Raw genomic sequence first — 12,225 nt, forward strand, 5'->3', positions numbered from 1 at the left:
ATTGATGGGGCAAAGTGAGTCTGCTGCTCAGAAATAATACAGCACAGATCATCACTCGTGCAAGCTTCATACCCTTTAGTTTGGAAAAGTAAACTGATGGGAGTCAGCTGCTGTCGTGAATGGGTTTCCAAAACTCAAATCAAATGGATTTGTCCTGTGTTGTGAATTACTATTTGTCTGATTCAGGTTATCAGAGCAGTGGGGACTGCATTTTGGACATTCCGAATACCAATGCCCTGTCACGTGAGCCTGTCGTTCTATTCCCGTTCCAAGTCCTCTTTTAAATTTCGATGACTTCCCCGAAATTTGCTTGGAGGACTGTTCGAATCGCAGTCCAGCCCTTCCCACTGTCGCATCCTCTAAATCTCCACCCAGGATTTTCACTGGTGCAACTTTCATCAACTTGAGCTACTTTTTAATTTCAAAAGTAAAGTGCTGCGGATGCTGGAAATTTGAACTATAAACAGAAAATGCTGGATACACTCAGCCGGTCAGGCAGCATCTGTGGAGCGAGTTCTGATGAAAGGTCATCGACCTGAAACATTCCCTCTGTTTCTCTCTCCACAGAGGCTGTCTGACCTGCTGAGAGTTCGCAACATTTTCTGTTTCTACTTTTTAATTTGTTCTTTGCATTCACTGTGCCGATCCGTTCCTCGACCCACTGCGCGGCATCTGGTGGTTTGGATTCGGGGCTCTCACCACCGCGGTGTGGGTTCGATTCCCGATCAGGGAAATAATTTTCACAAAACAATTATGAACTTTCATAAATGAACGCATGAAACTCTGTGAAAGTTGAATAATTGTTGTAATCGCCATTAATGAAGCGATAACTTTCTGCAGACTGACTGACGGAAATACTAACATGGTTACCGAGTGACAGTGACACGTGGGGAAGTTATTGTGTTTTGCATTTAATGAACTTTCATCCGTTCTCATTTTAAAGACTGTATTTTAAGAGTCTGGTTAAAATGTTCAGTGTTTATGACACCAGGAATGTGGTACAGCCGTTGTTAAATTCAACAGGAAAAGCCAATTATCTCCCACTTTTCACAAGAGCAAATTCCCAAATAATATTCCCACCTGGGAACCTTTCGCGTGTGAGGAAAACGCGATAACCGCTACACGATGGAAACCGCTGCTGATGTTAATTCAATTGTGTGACTCCTCCATGAAACAACATCACTTCTGTCCCACACTAAAAGCTCTCAATCCTTCCCTTTCACAAACATTTCACTGAACTAAACTTCACAAGTCACACAGGAAAACGTCTTCATTCCAAAATCATTAAACTCCCGAAGGAGCTGCGGGGACAGACTGAGCAAACCTGCGTTCAGTCGTCAAAGGCGGTGTGTGAAGGGTGTGGGTGTGTTGTCATCCTGAGAGACAGCGACAGGCCCGTGACACAGAGCGAAGGCAGGAACTGAGAAATGTGGCCATTCAGGTCCATAAATAGGCAGACACTCAGTCCCAGTCATTCATTCCGACACACGGTCCGGTAGTTAGTCAGTCAGTCGGGTCGGGAGGCCTGCAGACAGCAAACAAAGAGCCAGAGAATAAAGCAGAGACTCAATCAGACGGATAAACCGGGAGACAGACAGACAGACAGTGAAGCGGGCAGGGACTCAGCCCTGCAGATAAGCAGACTGTATCCTTTGCCTTTGACCCTGACTTGTCAGTAATAATTTAAAACCGCTTCTGGTTCGGTCCCTTCCTTTAATCCTGTACAGCAGCAGTGACAAAAACTTTGTGGATTTGAGGGTTGAGCCGAATCCGAGTCAGTTCCCCGGTCCCCGGGAGAAATTCCCTAATTCCTGGGCACTTTGTATCAAGCAGCAGTTAGCAGCAAAAAGTGTTATTAATGGGAGTAGAGGGACTGAGAAATACTTAAACAGCCGACACCCTGTAAAACAGAGCTCCAAGTATCGGTTTAAATAAAGTCCTGAACTGACAGAGCGGAGGGCAGATGAGGATTGAATTAAATCCCAATTCACTGAATCTAAACAAGGTTTAAAGAAGTGAATCTGTCCGGAGTGGGATTCCTGGGCCTGTGTGTGAGCTGCACCTGGATCGGTCCCGTTCAGTAAAGAGAGACCGGCAGGCGGCTCCCAGACACGGCTCAGGCCGGGACCGGCAGCTCTCGGCCGGCAACGGCTGGATCAGAGAGCGGGGATCCTGAGCTGTTGTTGAGGCGGTCTGGCTGCTGCTGCTTCCGCCTCTCGCCCTCCGAGAGTCCCGGCGGCGGTCGGTACCGATCTCCCTCCTCTGGATCCGGATCCACCTCCTGTCGCAACTGACAGCGTCTGATTCCCGATCAGAAAACTGCGAGTTCGAATCAGGTCGGGATCACAGCATTTTCACAGTGGCTCAGGGTCCTGGGACTGGTTTTATATCAGTGTTTGAGGGATGGGCTGTTCAGGTTTTATGCTATAATAATGATCAGAATTAAGTTTGCTGGATGAAAATGCTTTTTTTCTGTTACTTTCTATTTACACACTCACCAGTTTCAGACAGAAACGGGTAACAAGGTCGCAGACTTGAACCTTTATGGCGGACAACTGGTTCAGCCATTCATCGCCAGATCTGGCGGGAACACTTAAAGCACCATCAGGTCCTGCTCTCTGCCAAAACTGCTCACTATTCCAGGATCATCCTGGAATGTAAAGATAACCCCCGGCTTCTCTTCACTACAAACCGGTTTCTTAAACCCCTCTCCCCTGCCCCTCCCCCTCCCCCCTCACCTCCAACAACAAGTGCGAGGAGCTCATGGATTTCTTTGTCACCAAGACTGAGACCATCCGTTCAGCTGCCTCTGCCGTTTCCCTCCCTTCCCCCAGCCCACAAGCCAAACTTCCTCCATCAGTTCAGGACAAATGCATCAAATCAAATGTTCATCGGGCACCGAGAGAGACAAAACCCAGAGAGAAAGGCAAAAGGAAATAGAGAAATAAAAGCTAAATACAGACATCCTTGATGTCTCTCTATTCCATCCCCAACCGTTCAGTGTCGGTAAAAATGTCAGTGCAAATAAATGTTCGAGAATCGACATAAGAAGAAACAAAATAACCAAAAACCGCTGAAACCCGGGATCGAACCAGGAACCTTCAGATCTTCAGTCTAACTCTTTCGCAAACTGAGCTATTTCACCCCTACGTCAAGCTAGCCTTTGGGTCATCCTCTTGGAATAAAATATAACCCCGGGTGGAATTGCCCCTCCCGCTCATTCCTCACTTCGGGAGAATGAGACCGACCATCAAGGAGAGATTTTCTGATCCTGTCGGTGAATCTCATTTATATTAAACATTCCTTGAACTCTCTGCCGGGGGGATTCAGAGCTGGGGTTCGCCATGAACCAGCTTCCCCTCAATTCCCAGCTTTATCAGTGAATCGACCAACAAACGCTCGACAGAGCTCAGGTTATATTAATAATAAAAACAGAAAATGCGGGAATCACTCAGCAGGTCAGGCAGCATCTGTGGAGAGAGAAACATCCTTTCAGGTCGATGATATTTCATCAGAACTCTCTCCACAGATGCTGCCTGACCTGCTGAGTATTTCCAGCATTTTCTGGGTTTATTTTTGAGCTTTCACTATCGCAGTTTTCCTGACAACCTGCAACTTGCCTCAAGGGCGCAGCTTCAAGCACAACTTTCTTGTGCTCTTCTCACACACAAGATCACACTTTACTTTCCTGCACACGCGCTTTAAAATCTGCCGTTTCTGCACACAGCGTCCTGCGCCACGAGAATTTGATAGACCTTTTGCTCATGGCCTATAATCACTATTAAGATCAAGGCGGAACACATCTGATCCAACTGCAGCGCCCCAACTTGCCAAATGTGCACCTTTCAGCCGCCAATCGCAGCTCTGTTGCGCTGCCCGTCGCTCACGCACCTCAAGTCCAGGCATGTGAGAGTGCTGGGATTTAAAGGAATGGATAGGTTTTCACCACCAACAAAAAATACTGAAGATTGATATATTGCTGCCTTTTTTTGGTATGTGTGGCAGAGGATAAAAGAGGTGAGAAAGTTATGCCGTGACTCAGATTCGAACGGAGATTGCTACGACCACAACACAGAATACGAACCACCATACGATCACAGCACCACAGCTCAGGTGTCGTTACAGCATCCGAACCACAGCAACAGGCAACGCCTGACTGCTTTGTGACGAAGGATTTTTGGAGAAGAGGTCAAAATAAGCAGCATCACAGAAATGCCCACCATCAGAGAAGCCAGTCGAACATCGAGGTGAAGAGTGACGCTGAGAGCAGGTTTTAAAACCGCTGGAATATCAGTGAAATTAAATTGAGAAACTCCGAGTCAGTTACACTGTATATTCCACATTCAATATTGTAGAAAAATGAGAGAAAAGCTTTTGAAAAAGTTAAACACCCCAGTCAGGAAATTGAACCCCGGTCTCCAGCGTAACAGGCGGGGATACTCACGAGAAACTGCTGTATTATACGTGGACTCATCCCAGATGGTGTTAGACATGCTTCAGAAATCATTGCATTTCTTTTAACTATTTATTTGATGACAGTTTGTTTCATTTTCCACGAGCCACTCTTGAAAGAACCTTTTACATTTCCATCTCTTTGTTAGACAACGACAACTGACTCTGTCTTTCTTTCGTTCTTTCTTTCTCTCTTATCCTGGTGAGTTGCCCCGCCTTTGTCCGGGGTTGAATTCCCCGACGGGGAGGAAGCATTTATAAGATGCCAACTTTTAATTTTATGTCTTCGCCGAGCTTCTTCCTAAACAAAAACTATAGAGAAAAAAAACAGGTGATTGTCACTTTCAGAATATTATTGTACTGGATGCAGAGCAATTGTGATTTTTACTAACTGGTGGTGAAGGTGACAGATTAGAAATTCATTCATTGGTTCAAATCTGACAGACTTCAGATCCCGTCATTCATCAACCTGTTTCATCTCTGCGTTTCAAAATTCAACAAGTTTCTTGTAGAATTAATAATTCTTAAGTGAATTAAAATTCCACAGCATTGAGTACCTCGAGTTTTATGCTCATTTTAATTGATCTGCAAGATTTCACGAAATCTACGACAGAAATAGAACAAAAATCAGCCAAATTATCCATATTCTGACTCTCAGTATTTCTGAGTCAATCCATGTGCATGTGTGTCTGTTTCTGTGTGTCTGTCTATCTGTCTGTGTATGTGCCTCATATTTTCTATATTGTCCTGAGAAGATCTGTCTCTTTCTGTCTCACTCTCTCCCGCGTTACCCACATCATGATCCAACATGTGATGCAAAAGTGGTCGGTAATTTTTCTTTCAACAGTGGTTCGTGGAAAGTTAAACAAACTGTCATCAAATGAACAGTTCAAACAGATTCACTGAAAAGTGAAGCATCTTTGGTGAATATACGGCAAACGTCTGCACGAATTCCTCGTTAGTATAGTGGTGAGTATCCCCGCCTGTCACGCGGGAGACCGGGGTTCAATTCCCCGACGAGGAGGTTATTGCTGCTTTCGAAGCTTCGCTTTCATTTATCTGCAATATTGGATGTTGAAAATACAATGAAAAACTGACTCGGCCTTTCCCACTTCCACAAATTGATTTCACAGCGATTTTAAAAATCTGCTCTCTGCCTCACGCTTCAGCTCGATGTGAGAATCACAATGATGGGCAAGAAATAAAACGCAGAATCGCGCTGTCACCAGCCCGAAACAGAGAGAGACAGGTCTCGGAACAGGCGCAGACATGAAAGATCTCACATACAGCAATGAAAATGATGCATGTTTCAGTGAATCTATTTTAACTACTTCTTTGATGACAATTTGTTTAACTTTCCACATGCCACTGTTGAAAGAAGACTTCCTTTCTGTCTCTTTGTTAGTCAAGGTCCAGAGAAAAATTATTTGGGGAGCAGGGAAAAAGTGACACATAGAAAGAAAGAGAGAGACACTCAGAAACGCATATAACAAGTGAGACAGACATAGTCATATTCACACATACACAAACACACACATTCCTAGCTACATAAACACATACACACACCAATAACCTGAAAGTAACACAGGACTACTTGACAAACAGTGGAAGCAGCATGCTGTAGATAGAGCTTAGCGATCCCACAAACAACGGATCAGATCAAAGCTCTGCAGTCCTGCCACACCCATTTGTGAATGATGGTGGATAATTTAACAACGAACGGGAAGAGGCTCCATGAACATCCCCATCCTCAATGATGGAAAAGCCTAGCAAGTGAGTGCAACGTTTCAGAAACCGTCTTCAGCCAGAAGTGCCGAGTGGATGATCCATCTCGGCCTCCTCCCGAAATCCCCACCATCACAGAAACCAGTCGAACATCGAGGTGAAGAGTGAAGCTGAGAGCAGATTTTAAAACCGCTGAAATATCAGTGAAATTAAATTGGGGAAAGTGGGAAACTCCGAGTCAGTTTTACACTGTATATTCCGCATCCAATATTGGAGATAAAAGCTTTTGAAGGCGGCGGAAGTTTAATCTCCCCGTAGGGGAATTGAACCCCGGTTTCCAGCTTGATCGGCGGGGACACTCACCACTATACTAACGAGGAACTGCTGCAGTGACAATGCACTTATCCCAGATGGCGTTAGACATGCTTCATGTATCAGTGCATTTCTATTAACTATTTATTTGATGACAGTTTGTTTCATTTTCCACGAGCCACTCTTGAAAGAACCTTTTACATTTCCATCTCTTTGTTAGACAACGACAACTGACTCTGTCTTTCTTTCGTTCTTTCTTTCTCTCTTCTCGTGGTGAGTTGCCCCACCCTCGTCCGGGGTTGAATTCCCCGACGGGGAGGAAGCATTTATAAGATGCCAACTTTTAATTTTATGTCTTCGCCGAGCTTCTTCCTAAACAAAAACTATAGAGAAAAAAAACAGGTGATTGTCACTTTCACAATATTATTGTACGGAGACTGTTTGAGGACTGGATGCAGAGCAATTGTGATTTTTACTAACTGGTGGTTTAGTTGACAGATTGGAAATTCATTCATTTCCCCCGCGCAGGTTCAAATCTGACAGACTTCAGATCCCGTCATTTATCAACGTGTTCATCTCTGCGTTTCAAAATTCAACAAGTTTCTTGTAGAATTAATAATTCTGAAGTGAATTAAAATTCCACAGCATTGAACACCTCGAGTTTTATGCTCATTGATCTGTCAGATTTCTCGAAATCTACGACAGAAATAGAACAAAAATCAGCCAAATTATCCATGTTCTGTCTCTCCATATTTCTGAGTCACTCCATGTGTATGCGTGTCTGTGTCTATCTGTCTGTGTCTCTGCCTCATATTTTCTATGTTTTCTTGAGTCGGTCTTTCTCTGTCTCACTCTGTCCCGCGCTCCCCACATCATGATCCAACATGAGATGGAAAAGTGGTCGGTAATTCTTCTTTCAACAGTGGTCCGTGGAAAGTTAAACAAACTGTCACCAAAAGAATAGTTCAAACAGATTTACTGAAACGTGAAGCATCTGTGGTGAACGTACATCCCCTTCCGGCACCAGTTCCTCGTTAGTATCGTGGTGAGTATCAGTGTCTATCACCCTGGAGACTGGGGTCAATTCCCCGACGGGAAGGTCTGCCTTTAGAAGCTTCACTTTCATTTATCAGCAACATCGGATGAAGAAAATACGGTGAAAAACTGACTCGGACTTTTTCACTTTCTACGATTTAATTTCACTGATCTCCGAGCAGATTTTAAAATCCTCACTTCGATATCAGAACCACAATAATGAGGAAGAAATAAAACGCAGAATCGCCCTGTGAACAGACCCGGGCTAATTCACCAGCCCGAAACAGAGAGAGACAGAAAACTGCTCACTATTCCAGGATTATCCAGGAATCCAAAGATACCCCCGGTATCTCTTCTCGACCACAAACCGACTTCTTGCACCCCCTGCCTCCTCCACCCTCACCACAAAAATTGCGAGGAGCTCCTGGACTATTTTGTCACAAAGATTGAGACCATCCGTTCAGCTGCCGCTCCAGTGGAAAACTCTCCAGTGGCTGGAGTCAGACGGAGCACAAAAGAAGATGGTAGTGGTTGTTGGAGGCCAATCATCTCAGCCCCAGGACATTGCTGCAGGAGTTCCTCAGGGCAGTGTCTTTGGCCCAACCATCTTCAGCTGTTCCATCAATGACCTTTCCCCCATCATAAGGTCAGAAATGGGGATGTTTGCTGATGATTGTGCAGTGTTCAGTTCCATTCGCAACCCCACAGATAAGAAGCAGTCAGTGCCCACATGCAGCAAGACCTGGACAATATCCAGGCTTGGGCTCATAAGTGGCAAGTAACATTCATGCCAGACAATTGCCAGGCAATGACAATCTCCAACAAGAGAGAGTCTGACCACCTCCCCTTGACATTCAACGGCACTACCATCGCCGAATCCCCCACCATCAACATCCTGGGTGTCACCATTGACCAGAAACTGAACTGGACCAGCCATATAAATACTGTGGCTACACGAGTAGGCCAGAAGCTGGGTATTCTGTGGTGAGTGACCCACCTCTGGACTCCCCAAAGCCTTTCCACCATCTACAAGGCACAAGTCAGGAGTGTGATAGAATACTCTCCACTTGCCTGGATGAGTGCAGCTCCAACAACACTCAAGAAGCTCGACACCATCCAGGACAAAGTAGCCCACTTGATTGGCACCCCATTCACCACCCGAAACATTCAATCCCTTCACCACCGGCGCACCGTGGCTGCAGTGTGTACCATCCACAGGATGCACTGCAGCAACTCGCCAAGGCTTCATCGACAGCACCTCCCAAACCCACGACCTCTAACATATAGAAGGACAAGGGCAGCAGGCACATGGGAATAACACCACCTGCACGTTCCCCTCCAAGTCACACACCATCCCGACTTGGAAATATATCACCGTTCCTTCATCGTCGCTGGGTCAAAATCCTGGAACTCCCTACCTAACAGCACTGTGGGAGAACCTTCACCACATGGACTGCAACAGTTCAAGAAGGCGGCTCACCACCACCTTCTCAAGGGCAATTCGGGATGGGAATAAATGGTGGCCTCGCCAGCGATGCCCACATCCCATGAACGATTAAAAAAAGGCAGTAATGGCGCGGCTGGGATACAAAACCATTCTGGCAAAGCTCAATGGATCAGCAGTCCATCACCTCAACCACTCAGCCACCTGGTCGCAAGAACAGTGCAAAGAAAGCCCTTTTATTTGATTCTTTCAAGGCAAAAATCTTGGACTCAAAGGTCAGAGTCGGAAAGCCGCTTTTCAATCACCAGTTCCGAGATTCTGGACAACACCCTTGTGAAATGGTAGCGTGGCCGAGCGGTCTAAGGCGCTGGATTTAGGCTCCAGTCTCTGCGGGGGCGTGGGTTCGAATCCCACCGCTGCCATAATTTGAGCTGTTCATTATTTGAGCCTCATCACCAAAATCTTTCTTTCTCAGCAGTGTCATGCGTGCAATTAATGTTGTTGGGGCACAACTGCCACACCTCATGTGCTGCGTCGTGATCGTTTTGTGATTAACACTCTGCGTTGTGGTCGCAGTAACATCGGAGCGAATCCGAGTCTCCACAGAGTTTCATTTACCGATTTTTTTCCTTCGCCACATATGCTGAGAGGATGCAGCAAGAAATCAATCTTCAGAACATGAAAGAAAAATGTTTTGGTGAAACCTTTCAATTCCGTCAAATCCCACCTCTCTCACATGCCTGTACTTGATGTTCCACAGTTCAAACCCGCCTCTTCTCCCAGCTTTTCCTTCCTTCCACAGTCAAGAGGCCGCCTTTACTTTCCTCCTTCCATTTCATGGAAACTTTCCTGCTCCATTGCCGACTCCAACATTCACTTTCACGATCTCACTCCTTTAAGTTTGCTCTGCTCCGACCGCTGTTTCTATTGGGCACATGTCCCATTCGCACCAATGTTCATTTGTGCCTTGAAACCAGTCGATACATTTCGATCTGCGTGATCGCTCGACAGACAAACATGACGAAAGCAGGGCTGGTCTCTGGAAAGACAGCCGCCCGAATGTTCACAAAATTAACTTGGGGAATCTTGTGATCCAGGGGATGGTAACTGAAGAACTGGTTTTTGTTTTGATGCTTGTTGGCTCTTTTCTCTCAGCAGTTGAGTTGCGTGAGTGACGGGCAGCGCGACAGAGCTGTGAATGGCGGTTGAAAGGTTCACATTTGGCAAGTTGGGGCGGTGCAGTAAGATCGGAAATGTTCCGCCTTGATCTTAATAGTTCTGTTGAAACGTGCGATTGAATCGAGTAGAGGATAAATGTAAAGAGCGCCTGTGGGGAAAAAGGAGCGATTACAGGTCATGAGCGGAAGGTCTTTCAAATTCTCGTGGCGCAGGACGCTGTGTGCGGAAACGGCAGATTTTAAAGCGCGTGTGTCGGAAAGTAAAGTGCGATCTTGTGTGTGAGAAGAGCACAAGAAAGTTGTGCTTGAATCTGCGCCCTTGAGGCAAGTTGCAGGTTGTCAGGAAAACTGCGATAGTGAAAGCTCAAAAATAAACCCAGAAACTGCTGGCAACACTCAGCAGGTCAGATAGTATCTGTGGGGAGATACTCAAGTATTTATCCAATTCTCCTTTTAAAGTTACGATTGAATCGAGCTCCACCTTCCTTTAAGGCAGTGCGTTCCAGATCATAACAATTTGCTGTGTAAAAAAACCTCCTTACTTCCCTCTCGTTCTTTTGCCAATTATCTTAAATCTGCGTCCGTTGGTTGCCGACCCTCCCGCCAATGGGTGAAGTTTCTCCTTATTTACTCGATCAAAACCCCTCTTAATTTTGAACACGTGGATTACTTCTACCCTTAACCTTCATTGCTCGAAGCAGAACAATCCCAGGTTCTCGAGTCTCTCCACACAACTAAACCCCATCCCTGGTATAATTCTGGGAAATCTCCTCTCCATCCTCTCCAAGACCCTGACCTCCTTAATAAGTTATAGTGCCCAGAATTGGACACAATACTTCAGATGAGGCCTGAACAATGATTTATAAACGTTTAACATAACTTCCTTGCTTTTGTGCTCTATTTCTCTATTATTAAGCCAAGGAACCGGATGCTGTTTTAACGGTTTCACCAACTTGTGCTGCCACATTCAAAGATGTTGATGAAAACTGTCGAAACTTAACAGTATACAAATGCATTAACACCCAAACAAGAAGTAGAATGAGAAACTTTATTGAACCCCAACATGTATACAAGTGGAAGTGCACCTCAAACAGTGGTTGAGGGTGCAACTTCGCCGAGTCAATGAAACAGCTCATGTTCATACAATTCATTAGACAACGCCCACCTGTTACAGAATATGGGCGTACACGTACATTCTTTATTGGCTCAGGTAGTTGGTCAATCAAGTAGTGAGCCAGCCCCCGAACATCCAGAGCCATCACGGAGGCCTGAGCAGATGTCAGCTCTTTTCTTTCTCTCCGCATTCCTGTTCCTTGTTATCAGTAAGGCTGGAGTCAGTCTCAAGGCTTCATGGCCATTCATCAGCTCTATTATTATTATATTCTGTCCTTATCTCAAGGAAGGCCAGGCTGTGCTAGGCCTAATTATCAACATACCATGGCTCAAACGCAATTACACAATTGTGCTTACCTTGTGTTTGTGGCTAATCCTATCATGTGAGTTAATAAAGAGTTAATATGGTCAAGTATCCCGTCATGCACTTCCACAAAATTACCAGTAACACATTGGGTGAGAACGGATAACACAGCACGGGCCAGGATGGCGGAGAGAGATAGAGACACGGGTTGTGATCCGTAACTTTTTATAAACACTTCAGCTTATTTCACTCCGTGTCCAACACCGTGCGATCTCCCCTGGTGTGTCAGCTTTCTGTGTTTATACAGAGTGTAATGTATTGAATTGTCTCTTGGATCACACAGAGTGGTAGACGGGTGTCTGGTTGCGGAGGGTTCGGGGGGTGAGCTCTGATTCCCGCCCTCTTCTGGATTGAAAGGAGAAAAGAATGAATGAGAGAGAGAAGCGATGTGGGAGAAGGGATGATGGAAGAATTTGTCCATGAAACGGATTAAAGTGGCCAAAAATAAGATAATATTAAGATATCATCAGCAGAACATTAATACAAGCTGTAAAACAAAAGCAAAATACTGCAGATGCTGGGAATCTGAAGTAAAAACAGAAAATGCTGGAAATACTCAGCAGGTCAGGCAGCATCTGTGGGGAAAGTTCTGATGAAAGGTC

The 12,225-nt window shown here is 45.4% G+C and overlaps 1 protein-coding gene, 1 long non-coding RNA gene and 2 other non-coding genes across 4 annotated transcripts in view; 3 read left to right on the plus strand and 1 right to left on the minus strand.

Moving 5' to 3' along the window:
- LOC137302350 (uncharacterized) overlaps nt 1-12,225 on the plus strand; it is a 413,555-nt gene that overhangs the window by 392,556 nt on the left and 8,774 nt on the right. The window lies entirely within an intron of this gene.
- The window catches only part of LOC137302345 (zona pellucida sperm-binding protein 3-like), a 1,023,493-nt gene that overhangs the window by 326,996 nt on the left and 684,272 nt on the right, over nt 1-12,225 (minus strand). The window lies entirely within an intron of this gene.
- Nucleotides 5,405-5,476, plus strand: trnad-guc (transfer RNA aspartic acid (anticodon GUC)). The gene has a single exon. It is a non-coding gene; the product is annotated as a tRNA-Asp (tRNA).
- trnal-uag (transfer RNA leucine (anticodon UAG)) lies at nt 9,309-9,390 on the plus strand. Its single transcript has one exon. It is a non-coding gene; the product is annotated as a tRNA-Leu (tRNA).

The sequence above is a fragment of the Heptranchias perlo genome, chromosome 35 (genome assembly GCF_035084215.1).
Source record: "Heptranchias perlo isolate sHepPer1 chromosome 35, sHepPer1.hap1, whole genome shotgun sequence".
Lineage (NCBI taxonomy): Eukaryota > Metazoa > Chordata > Chondrichthyes > Hexanchiformes > Hexanchidae > Heptranchias > Heptranchias perlo.